The sequence below is a fragment of the Symphalangus syndactylus genome, chromosome 23 (assembly GCF_028878055.3).
Source record: "Symphalangus syndactylus isolate Jambi chromosome 23, NHGRI_mSymSyn1-v2.1_pri, whole genome shotgun sequence".
Classification (NCBI taxonomy): domain Eukaryota; kingdom Metazoa; phylum Chordata; class Mammalia; order Primates; family Hylobatidae; genus Symphalangus; species Symphalangus syndactylus.
This window is the reverse complement of record NC_072445.2, coordinates 43,876,831-43,889,422: the sequence shown is the minus strand read 5'-3', so window position 1 is coordinate 43,889,422 and position 12,592 is coordinate 43,876,831. Positions and strand designations below refer to the sequence as shown.

The 12,592-nt window shown below is 45.8% G+C and overlaps 1 non-coding gene and 2 pseudogenes across 1 annotated transcript; all 3 read left to right on the top strand.

The window, feature by feature from the left end:
• LOC129473563 (uncharacterized) overlaps positions 1-12,592 on the top strand; it is a 687,223-nt pseudogene that overhangs the window by 71,744 nt on the left and 602,887 nt on the right.
• Positions 1,021-1,896, top strand: LOC129473567 (large ribosomal subunit protein uL16-like; annotated as a pseudogene).
• TRNAR-ACG (transfer RNA arginine (anticodon ACG)) lies at positions 5,230-5,302 on the top strand. The gene has a single exon. It is a non-coding gene; the product is annotated as a tRNA-Arg (tRNA).

Below are 12,592 nucleotides of genomic sequence, written 5' to 3'. Positions count from 1 at the left end.
AGCCCCGGGCGATGCTTCCATCAAAGATCTACCTACTCCTCAGGGTCCACAGGAAGCCTGGGGCTTCTTGGGCTTTCACAATAGTTGCTTGCTTTGTTTTGAGATTGCTAAATGGGGAAGCAGCGACAGATCCCAATGGCAAAGAGGAAATTTTGCTTTAAAAATACAACTCCCCTCAGTCGGGCGCGGTGGCTCGCGCCTGTAATCCCAGCACTTTGGGAGGCTGAGGCAGAAGAATTGCTTGAACCCGGGAGGTGAAGGTTGCGGTGAGCCGAGATCAGGCCACTGCAGTCCAGCCTGGGCAACAGAGCGAGACTCCGTCTCAAAAAAATAAATAAAAAATAAAAATAAAAATACAACTCCCCAGGCCGGGCGCAGTGGCTCACGCCTGTAATCTCAGCGCTTTGGGAGGCCAGGCGTGGTGGCGGGCGCCTGTAGTCCCAGCTACGTGGGAGGCTGAGGTAGAGAATTGCTTGAACCCAGGGGGCGGAGGTTGCAGTGAGCCGAGATCGCGCCACTGCACTCCAGCCTGGGGCTGGGTGACATAGCGAGAAAAAAATAATAAAAATAAATAAAAATAAAATAATAATTTAAAAAACACCAAACAAACAACAACAACAAAAACTCCCTGTACTGATAACAGAAATGTAGGTAAGCATCCTTAAGTAGTTCTCTGGTATTAAAAACAAACCAGGCTGATGATAATTTAAAAGATCTAAGATCATAAATATCCATTAGTATGTGTGTGCCTGGCACTCTTAAAAGGAGTGAACAGGCCGGGCGCGGTGGCTCACGCCTGTAATCCCAGCACTTTGGGAGGCCGAGGCGGGAGGATCAAGAGGTCAGGAGATCGAGACCATCCTGGCTACCATGGTGAAGCCCCGTCTCTACTAAAAATACAAAAAAAAAAAAAAAAAAAAAAAAAAATAGCTGGGCGTGGTGGCGGGCGCCTGTAGTCCCAGCTGTTCAGGAGGCTGAAGCAGGAGAATGGCGTGAGCCCGGGAGGAGGAGTTTGCAGTGAGCGGAGATCGCGCCACTGCACTCCAGCCTGGGTGACAGATCGAGACTCTGTCTCCAAAAAAAAAAAAAAAGTGAATAGAGCTCTTTCCCTTCGGCGAGCCACTGAAGATCCTGGTGTCGCCATGGGCCGCCGCCCCGCCCGTTGTTACCGGTATTGTAAAAACAAGCCGTATCCAAAGTCTTGCTTCTGCTGAGGTGTCCCTGATGCCAAGATTCGCATCTTAGACCTGGGAAGCAAGCAAAAGTGGATGAGTTTCCGCTCTGTGGTCGCATGGCGTCGGATGAATACGAGCAGCTCTCCTCTGAAGCCCTGGTGGCTGCCCAAATTTGTGCCAATAAGTACATAGTAAAAAGTTGTGGCAAAAATGGCTTTCATATCCGAGTGCGGCTTGCACCCCTTGCACGTCATCTGCATCAACAGGATGTTGTCCTGTGCTGGGACTGACAGGCTCCAAACAGGTATGGTAGGTGCCTTTGGAAAGCCCGCAGGGCACCGTGGCCAGGATTCGCATTGGCCAAGTTATCATGTCCATCCGCACCAAGCTGCAGAACAAGGAGCATGTGATTGAAGCCCTTCGCAGGGCCAAGTTCAAGTTCCCTGGCCGTCAGAAGATCCACATTTCAAAGAAGGGGGGCTTCACCAAGTTCAATGCAGATGAATTTGAAGATATGGTGTCTGAGAAGCGGCTCATCCCAGATGGCTGTGGGGTCAAGTACATCCCCGATCGTGGCCCTCTGGACAAGGGCGGGCTTTGCACTCATGAGGGCTTCCACTGTGCTGCCTCCTCTTAATACTCGCCGTAAATCCTACTTCCTGTCCAAAAACAACAACAACAACAACAAAAAAAGCAGTGAATAGAAATGAGGAAATTGAGACAAAAGGAGGATACACAACTGAGCCAAGGCTACAAGGAAGGAGTCGGGATAAAGGCGCTGTGCACTGTGGCTGCAATGGGGCCCAAAACTACTGAGCTTCTCACTTTCAGAGGAGAGGACCACCCACCCCCGTTTATAAATACTTTTGCATTTTCACGTGCCTATTTCGCCTACATTGAGTCCTTAAATAATATTTAGCCAATTTATCTAATGATGACTGTTATAATTTAACTTTATAATTATATTAACTCCAAGTTTCTAGGTTGCTAAATGAATTTTGTTGTTAAAATGTTTACCATTTTTTTTTTCTTTTGAGATGGGCAGGGCGGGGGGGCGGGGTGGGGAGCAGCGCCGTGTCTCGCTATGTTGCCCAGGCTGTTCTCTAAATCTTGGGCTTAAGCGATCCTCCCGCCTAGGCCTCCCAAAGTGCTGGGATTACAGGTGTGAGCCACTGTGCCCAGCCAAAATGTTTACCTTTATTGAATTATTACATCAATTTTACGTAATTTGGGGAAGGGAGATGTTTCTTTTTTTCTTTTTTCTTTCTTTTTTTTTTTTGAGACGGAGTATCATTCTTGTTGCCCAGGCTGGAGTGCACTGGCGCGATCTAGGCTCACTGCAACCTCTGCCTCCCGAGTTCAAGCGATTCTCCTGCGTCAGCCTCCCGAGCTGGATTACAGGCATGTGCCACCACGCCCGGCTAATTTTTTTGTGTCTTTTTAGTAGAGACAGGGCTTCACCATGTTGGCCAGGCTGGTGTCGAACTCCTGACCTCAGGCGATCCACCCGCCTCGGCCTCCCAGAGTGCTGGGATTACAGGCGTTAGCCATCGAGCCCAGCCTGAGAGATGTTTCTTAAAATCTTTTCTGTTGCATAGAGTCTGAAATAATTTCCTCTGTAATGGTTTTGTGGTTATGGTTCTTTTGTTATGATTCTTTGGAGAATGAGATGGAAAACATATGATGTATACCCCAAGAATGTATTTTATTCCATTTTCTTTTTCATTATCTCAAAATTTAAAAGTATTTGGATCTCTACTCTTCGACACAAAGCATCAGTATCCAACGTAAGTATATTAAAAAATGAAATTATTCAATGAATGAAAGGATGAACCGACTGCATAAATTAATGAAGCTTTCACAAGTGCAATAGACACAATGGGGAGGTGGCTCACGCTTGTTATCCCAGCACTTTGGGAGGCCAAGGCGGGCAGATCGTCTGAGGCCAGAAGTTCGAAACCAGCCTGGCCCACATGGTGAAACCCCGTTTCTACTAAAAATACAAAAATTAGCCGGGCGTGGTGGCTCACGCCTGTAATCCCAGCGCTTTGAGAGGCTGATGTGGGCGGATCACCTGAGATCGGCAGTTCGAGTCCAGCCTGACCAACATGGAGAAACCCTGTCTCTACTAATATACAAAATTAGACGGGCGTGGGTGGCGCATGCCTGTAATCCTAGCTACTCGGGAGGCTGAGTCAAGAGAATCGCTTGACCCCAGGAGACAAATCTCAGCTCCTCGAGAGGCTGAGACAGGACAATCGCTTGAACCGAGGAGACAATGATTGCCCCATTGAACTCCAGCCTGGTCATCAAGAGCAAAACTCCATTTCAAAAAAAAAGAAAAAAAGGAAAACACACAGGATATTTTTCTTGAAAAATAAAAAAAAATAAATAAAAAATAAAAAAAGGCCAGGCGTGCTGGCTGACGCCTGTAATCCAAGCACTTTGGGGGGCCGAGGCTCTCGGATCACCTTAGGTCAGGAGTTCGAGACCAGCCTGGCCGACATGGTGAAACCCCGTCTCTACTTAAAATACAAAAATTATCCGAGCGGGGTGGCAGACGCCTGTAATCCCAGCTACTCAGGAGGCTGAGGCAAGAGAATTGCTTGAACCCGGGAAGCGGAGGTTGCAGTGAGCCGAAATCGCGCCATTGCACTCCAGCCTGGGGTCAAGAGCGATAATTCGTCTGAGAGGGGAAAAAAAACATGCCTGCGAACCAGCCAGGAGTCGAACCTAGAATCATCCTGATCCGTAGTCGGACGCGTTATCCATTGCGCCACTGACCCGTCGTCTTGTTGTTGTCGATTATGTTTTCTTCATTAGGATCACTAAGAAAATAGCTGATTTGCAATGCAACCGGGCATACATTGAACAAGACTGTGGATTCTGGCAAAGCGCGATTTTCTTTGCGGTCAATTTAAATAACTTTCACTCCCTTCAGATATTTATATTTCTAAAGAAATTTTCTGCTTTGGAACGTCATGTACGTAATAGAGTTACTGTCGTTCACATTTTTTTCCTTGATGTGCCCGCTTCTTTCTTTTTTTTCTTTTCTTTTCGTTTTTTTTTCTTTATGAGACGGAGTCTCCTTCTCTCACCAAGGCTGGAGTGCAGTGGCGCGATCTCGGCTCACTGCAACCTCCGCCTCCCCGGTTCAAGCGATTCTCTTGCCTCAGCCTCTCGAGGAGCTGGGATTACAGGCGCGCGCCACCACGCCAGGCTAGTTTTTTGTGTTTTTAATAGACACAGGGTTTGACCACGTTGGCCAGGCTGGTGTCGAACTCCTGATCTCAAGTTATCAACCTGCCTCTGCCTCCCAAAGTGCTGGGATTACAGGCGTAAGCCACGGCGCCAGGCCTGGGAGAGGTTTCTTAATGTCTTTTCTGTTGCATAAAGTATGAAATTATTTTCTCTGTAAGGATTCTTTGGTCATGTTTCTTTTGTTATGGTTCTTTGGAGAATGAAATGGAAAACATATGATGTATATCTCAAGAAAGTATTTTATTCCATTTTCTTTTTCATTATCTCAAAATTTTTTAAGTATTTGGATCTCTGACCACTGTTCCACACGAAGCATTAGTATCCAACACAAGTAAGTTTAAAAAATGAAATTATTTAATGAATGAGCAGATGAATAACCGACTGAATAAATTAATGAAGCTTTCACAAGTGCAATAGACACAAGGGGGCGGTGGCTCACGCTTGTAATCCCAGCACTTTGGGAGGCCGAGGCGGTCGGATCACCTGAGGTCAGGAGCTGGAGACCAGCCTGGCCGACAAGGTGAAACCCCGTCTCTACTAAAAATACAAAAATTAGCCGGGAGTGGTGGCGCGCGCCTGTAATCCCAGCTACTCAAGAGGCTGGGGCAGGAGAATCGCTTGAACGCGAGAGGCGGAGGTTGCAGTGAGCCGAGATCGCGCCACTGCACTCTAGCCTGGGCGACAGAGCGAGACTCCGTCTCAAAAAAAAAAAAAAAAAAAAAAAAAAAAGCGGGTACATCAATAACAGATAATCGACAGACACAGACCGGCCAGTAGTTAGCGGTGCAACCGTGGGCCAGTGGCGCAATGGATAACGCGTCTGACTACGGATCAGAAGATTCTAGGTTCGACTCCTGGCTGGCTCGGGGGCTAATTTTGGCTTTTTTTTTTTTTTTTTTTTTTAAGAAAAATATCCTGTGTGTTTTCAAACTGATGACAGAAACCTGTTCTTAAAGTCCTTTGAAAGAAAATTCATCTGATCTGGCACTTCACCTTGCACCGTACTGCTGCACATCACAATCTTGACCTTTAAGTCTGGTTTAAAGTTAAGTATCAAACTGAAATTTGAGACCTTAAATCTCCGGAAATTGCTTTTTTTCTTTTTTTCTTTTTTTTTCTCTTGAGACGGAGTCTCGCTCTGTCGCCCAGCCTGGAGCGCAGTGGCTGCATCTCGGCACACTGCAACCTCTGCCTTCCGGGTTCAAGCAATTCTCCTGCCTCAGCCTCCCAAATAGCTGGTACTACAGGCGGACGCCGCCAGGCCCGGCTAATTTTTTGTATTTTAGTAGAGACAGGGGTTTCACCGTGTTGCCCAGGCTGGTCGCAAACTCCTGAGCTCAGGCAATTCGCCCTCCTTGGCCTCCCCAAAGTGCTGGGATTACAGGGGTGAGCCACCGCGCCCGGCCTGGAAATTGCATTTTTTAAATCTACCCCCCCGCTTTTTTTTTCCCCAACTGATACTGAGAAATGGGTTGGTTCAAAGAGATCTCTGGATAGACAACTCAAAAAATTCAAACATTCGACAACAAAAAGAAGTAAAGTTCTAGGCCGGGCATGGTGGCTCACGTCTGTAATCCCAGCATTTTGAGAGGCCGAGGCGGGCGGATCACCTGAGGTCAGGAGTTCGAGACCAGCCTGGCCAACACGGCTCTACTAAACGTGGCTCTACTAAAAATACAAAAATTAGCAAGACATGGTAATACGCGCCTGTAACCCCAGCTACTCGGAAAGTTGAGGCAGGAGAATCGCTTGAACCCGGGAGGTGGAGGTTGTAGTTAGCCGAGATGGCGCCACTGCACTCCAGCCTGGGCTGTAGAGCGAGGCACCGTCTCAAAATAAATAAATAAAATAAAGTTACAATACGTGCTACAAAGTGAATGAACCTTGAAAATACTATGCTAAGGGAAAGAAGCCAAACACGAAAAGCTACATATTGTATGATTCAATTTATAGAAAATGTCCAGAACAGACAAATCTGTAAAGGTAGAAAGTGTTAATATTTGCCAGGGACTGGAGAAAGAGGGGAATGAGTACAGAGTTTGTTTGGGGTGATGAGAATGGTTTGAAATTAGATAATGGTGATAGTTGCACAAGTCTGTGAATATACTAAAAAGCAGTGAATTGTACACCTTCAAAAGTTGGATTTTATGTTATGTTAATTATATCTTCATTTTTTAAATCCAAATTAAAAAAAAATATTGACCGACCGACTTTTTTTTCTTTTCTTTTTAGTCTGGATCTCCCTTTGTCGCCCAGGCTGGAGTGCAGTGGCGCCATCTCGGCTCACTGCAACGTCCGCCTCCAGGTGTAAGCCAATCTCGTGCCTCAGCCTCCCGGGTAGCTGGGATTACTGGCGCCCCAAACCACGCTTGGCTAATTTTTGTATTTTTAACAGAGACGGGGTTTCACCACGTTGGTCAGGCTGGTCTCAAATTCCTGACATCAAGTGATCCGCCTTGCACTCCAGCTCGGCCCACAAGAGCGAAACCCGCCAAAACAAAACAAAACAAAACAAAACAAAAAAGTAGGAAAGAAGGAAGGATGGAAGGAAGGAAGGAAGGAAGGAAGGAAGGAAGGAAGGAAGGAAGGAAATTTTTAGTAGAGACGGGGTTTCTCCATATTGGCCAGGTTAGTCTCGAACTCCTGAACTGAAATGATCCGCCCGCCTCAGCCTCCCAAAGTGCAGGGATTACAGGCCTGTGCTACCGCGAGTGACCGACATTTTTCTTTTTTCTGTTTTTACTTTTTTTTTGTTTTTGTTTCTTTGTTTTTTTGTTTTTGTGAGACGGAGTGTTGCCCTGTTGCCCAGGCTGGACTGGAGTGCAGTAGCAAGATGTCAGCTCACTGCAGCCTCTGTCTCCCGAGTTCCAGCGATTCTCCTGCCTCAGCCTCCCGGGTAGCTGGGATTACAGCAGCATGCCACCGCGCCAGGCTAATTTCTTTTTTTTCTTTTTTCTTTTTTTTTTTTTTGGTATATTTGGTAGAGATGGGGTTTCGTCATTTTGGCCACGCTGGTCTCGAACTCCTGACCTCAGGTGATCCGTCCGCCTCGGCCTCCCAAAGTGCTGGGATTACAGGCGTGAGCCGCCGCCCGACCACTTTTTTAGTATTTTAAATCAAGTATCATTTTGTTTGTTTGTTTGTTTGTTTCTTCTGTGCCTATGCTTACCCAGACAGTTTCTTCATTTATTTTCCCCTGCCTTGGGCAGGCTTCCACTCTTCAGACCCTTTCCCGCACAACTTTGTCCCTGAGCATAAGTCCTGGACGTAAAAGAAGGGTCATTGTCTGGAGAAATATTGGATCAAGAAAGGCGCGGCTGTGAAGAATAGAAATCAGTGTCTCCCTTAGGCTCTCAGTTCGGCGATCTTGGTAATGCCCTGTCCCATGCCTGCGAACGCGATTCAGCCTCGATATCCCCGTCCCGTCCCACGATCGCACCAAGAAGAGCGTGCGAGCCTCCCTGCTACATACTGACACTAAGAAACCAGACTTGAAAGGGATCCCAGACAAACATTAAACATGCAACAAGAGGGAGAGGGTGTAAGGAAGAGACATCCTTGGGGAGGTGTCTGATAAAACAGATGGCTCTCCTTTCCAGGTGTTTCTGAATTTGATCCCCGACGCCTGGGGCATCGTGGAGGAACTTGCACAGGAAATCAAGGTGTCGCAGGAAAGAGAACACGCACAGGCAAAAGATACCTTAATTGGTGGTATACTCAATATTTATCTTACAGAAGTGTATCGATAATAGACAATGTGCGATGTGATGGTTGCTGGGAACTTAACGAACTCTCCATGCGCCGAGACCTCATTGGATCCACTTTCTTTTGGGCTGTGAGCCGGTAAAAAAAAAGGGGTGGGTGTGGAGAACGGTCTAAAGGATTCGGAGCTCCGTAAAATGCTATTCAAACTTTAGCGCGCTGGAGAATCCCTGAGAAGGAGTATTATACCCAGTTTTCCGGGACTTACCTCCAGTGATTCTACGTCGATTCTTTGATGAGGCCCCTTAATTTTTAGCTGGGTGATGCCGACCAGACTGTAAGTAGCACTGTATTCGTGCATTTTCTTTTACCGCCCACTTTTTGCAACTAACACCAAGAGAGAACTTCCACGGTAGAAGGCGAAAAATTGAGCGTCTACCGGGAGTGAGACTCACAATCTTATGTTACTGGGCTTTAACGAACCGAGGTAATTCCCTTCTACTTTCAAGATTTTTATTTTTGTTTTGGTTTTTTATAAACGTGTAGATTTCGTCGCGTTGTTTTGTTCTGTTCTGTGGCGGCTTTATCATAGAAAGACAACACCAACCTGGGCATGGTGTCGGGACCCTGTAACTATACCCAGCTACTCAGAAGGCTGAGGCGGGAGAATCACTTAAGGCCTGCAACTGAAGGCCAACTTGGACAACAGAATGAGACCCTCGTCTCTAATAAAATAAATAATTTTTTTGAAAAAGACAACATCTCCCCCTTAAACAAAATGTTCTCTTCTGAAATTGCATTCTCTTAATCTCCTTTCTTTTACTAATATTGAGAAAGGGGTTGGCTGAAAGAGATCTCTGGAAAGACAACTCAAAAAAATCAAATAAAGAGTATTGTTCGGCCGGGTGCGATGGCTCACGCCTGTAATGCCAGGCACTTTGGGAGGCTGAGGCAGGTGGATCACCTGAGGTCAGGAGTCCGAGACCAGCCTGGCCAAAGTGGTGAAACCCCCGTCTCTACTAACAATACAATAATTAGCCTTGTGTAGTGGTGGCCACCTGTAATCCCAGCTACTTGGGAGGCTGAGGCAGGAGAATCACTTGAACCTGGGAGGCGGAGGTTGCAGTGAGCCGAGATCGCCCCATTGCATTCCAGCCTGGGCGATAAGAGCGAAACTCCATCTCAAAAAAAAAAAAAAAAAGTATTATTCGTCTATAAAAAGAAATGAAATTCTAATACAAGCTACGACATGAATGAACATTGAAAATATTACACTAAGAAAAAGAAGCCTTTGACCTTTGATATGATAAGCACATTGGGACCCCATCCCACTCCACTGAAAAAACTACAGACATTGTATTTGAAGATAAAATACTTTCTTTTCCCCTGAGTATTCTAGAGCAGCACTGTCCACAACAGCCACTCACACATATTTCAAAAACATAGTGCAAAAAGAGAAAGAAAGAAAAAAGAAATCTCATTTTCTTGATAACATGTTTAAATGATAATATTTGGAGTTAAAATATATTAGAAGTAGCTGGGCGCAGTGGTATGCTCTTGTAATCCCAGCTATTCCAGAGGCTGTGGAAAGGGAGATTTCCTGAACCTAGGAGTTTGAGACCATCGCGGGCAATACAGCGAGCCCCCTTCTCTTAAAAATAAAATTAATTTCACTTGTTTAACTCTACTTTCTTAGTATTACTAGAAAACTTAAAATTACCCACTATACGATATTATATGTTAACTCTCACATCTTCTTGTGGTTACTGTTGTGGTAACATCAATAAAGTGCTATCAATTTACGAGGGGCACAGTCCCTTTGAGCAGACTCCAGATTCTATAATGCTGTCATATTGCATTTGTTTTTCATCAATAAATACATATTTTCTTCTCTTAAACCAATCTCTTTTTCTTTGTGTGTGTGTGTGCATGTGCGTGTGTGTGTGTGTGTGTGTGACAGAGAGAGAGAGAGAGAGATGGAGTCTTGCTGTCGCCAGGCACTCCATGGCAAAATCTCAGCTCACTGCAACCTCCGCCTCCCAGGTTCAAGAGGTTCTCCTGCCTCAGCCTCCCGAGTAGCTGGTATTACAGGCGCCTGCCACCATTCCCAGCTAATTTTTGTGTTTTTTAGTAGAGATGGGGTTTCACCATGTTGATAAGGCTGGTCTCGAACTCCTGGCCTCAGGTGATCCACCCACCTCAGCTTCCCAAAATGCTGGGATTACAGACATGAGCCACAGTGCCCAGCCTCTCTTAAACCAATTTCTAGTGTGCAAAAATGGTAAACTCCTCATACTAAATTTCTTTTCCTGATTTTCTTTTTTCATTCAAGAGAGATCTATGGGTTGGCTAAAGAGCTTGCTTAGTAAACTGAAGATCCTGGATTTCAGTTTGGTAGGGCTTTCTATAGGCTTTGTAATTTTTACAAGTGTAGCTCTATCTTTGTTGCATACAGTTTAAGGAATTCATTCTTGATGACATCTGTGTTATTCATTTGTTATATGGTGTGGAAAACTAAAAAGCCTGAGGTCTAGTTCATCAATTTAGTTTTTGAGGGTGGCAGGAAGTCTTTAAGGAAGAAAGGAGGAAAGACTGGATGGAATATGCTACATGATGGAAGCCGCATGAACAATCATTCCCTACATGACTTGACTAAAGCACTGTCAATTATTTATTGGGAACAAAAAAAAAATTAGAATTTTCAGGTCTGGTGTGGTGGCTCATGCCTGTAATCCCAGCACTTTGGGAGGCCGAGGCTGGTGGATCACTTGAGGTCAGGAGTTCGTGACCAGCCTGGCCAACATAGTGAAACCTGTCTCTACTAAAAATACAAAAATTAGCCAGGCGTGGTGGCGGGCACCTGTAATCCCAAGCTACTCAGGAGGCTGAGGCAGGAGAATCACTTGAACCCAGGAGGCAGAGGTTGCAGTGAGCCGAGATGGCAGCCCCTGCACTCCAGCCTGGGAGCAAGACTCTGTCTCAAAAAAAAAAAAAAAATTACTGTTTTCATCTGATGACAATATCCTTGTCCTGTACAATAAGATTACCAATGATTTCTTTTGCAATCATTGAATATTTTGTCTTTTATCTATGAGTTTACCATTTGAGAACATGCAATAAGAACTCCAGTAGTTACTGAAAGTCAACATTTTCAATTTTGTATGATCTCCACAAAAATTGTTTTGTTTTGTTTTGTTTTTTGAGATGGAGTTTCGCTCTTGTTCCCCAGCCTGGAGTGCAACGGCGCGATCTCAGCTCAACCAGCCTCCGCCTCCCGGATTCAAAGTGATTTTCCTGTCTCAGCCTCCCAAGTAGCTGGGATTGCAGGCGCCCACCACCATACGCAGTTAATTTCTTTTTTTCTGTTTTTAGTAAAGACGGGGTTTTGCCATGTTGGTCAGGCTAGTCTCGAATTCCTGTCCTCAGTTGATCCACCTGCCTTGGTCTCCCAAAGTGCTGGGATTACAGGCGTGAGCCACTGCACCCGCCTCCACTTTCTTTTCTCCACTTTCATGGAAGTCAATAGAATGGAGCTGGACACTGGAGAAGTTGAGAGGTCTGCAGGAGCTGCTGGAACCAGAAAGCAAAACTCTCTTCCTCCTGCAAAGTCTCTCCAGCACCCACAACTGACAAAATTCAGTGCCAGCTGGCACACGAAAAAAAAAAAAGGGCCCAGATCCCATTTCAAAAAGCAGTCTAAAAGGATGAATTGCAGGTTGAAACATAAAAAAAGCAATCATGGGCACAGATGACTCCATAATGAGCAGGGTCCCAGAGCAGTGCCCCCAAACAGTATCTTCCAACTCATAACACACTGAAAACTGCTAAGTAGATACCATCAATTATGCATTTTTAAATAGTGAGTGATCCATATATGCGCTCTTGTCTTTTTCTTCTGTCCTTTTTGGGTTTTTTTTTTTTGTTTTTGAGAGACAGAGTCTTGCTCTGTCACCCAGGCAGGAGTGCAGTGGCAGGATCTCACCTCACTGCAATCTCCACCTTTCTGATTCAAGCGATTATCCTGCCTTGACTTCCCAAGTAGCTGGGATTACAGGCGCCAGCCACCATGGCCAGCTAATTTTTGTATTTTTCTTAGTAGGGACGGGGTTTCACTACGTGTTAGCCAGGTTGGTCTTCAACTCCTGACCTCAGGTGATCGACCTGCTTCGGCCTCCCAAAGTGCTGGGATTACAGGGGTGAGCCATTGCACGCCGCTTGTTCTTTTGCGTGGTTTTTGTTTTTGTTGTTGTTGTTTGTTTGTTTGTTTTGAGACAGAGTTTTGCTCTTGCCGTCCAGGCTGGAGTGCAATAGTGCAGTCTCGGCTCACTGCAACCTCCACATCCTGGGTTCAAGCAGTTCTCCTGCTTCAGCCTCCCAACTAGCTGGGATTACAGGTGCCTGCTACCAGGCCTCGCTAATTTTTGTATTTTTAGTAGAGATGGGGTTTCACCGTG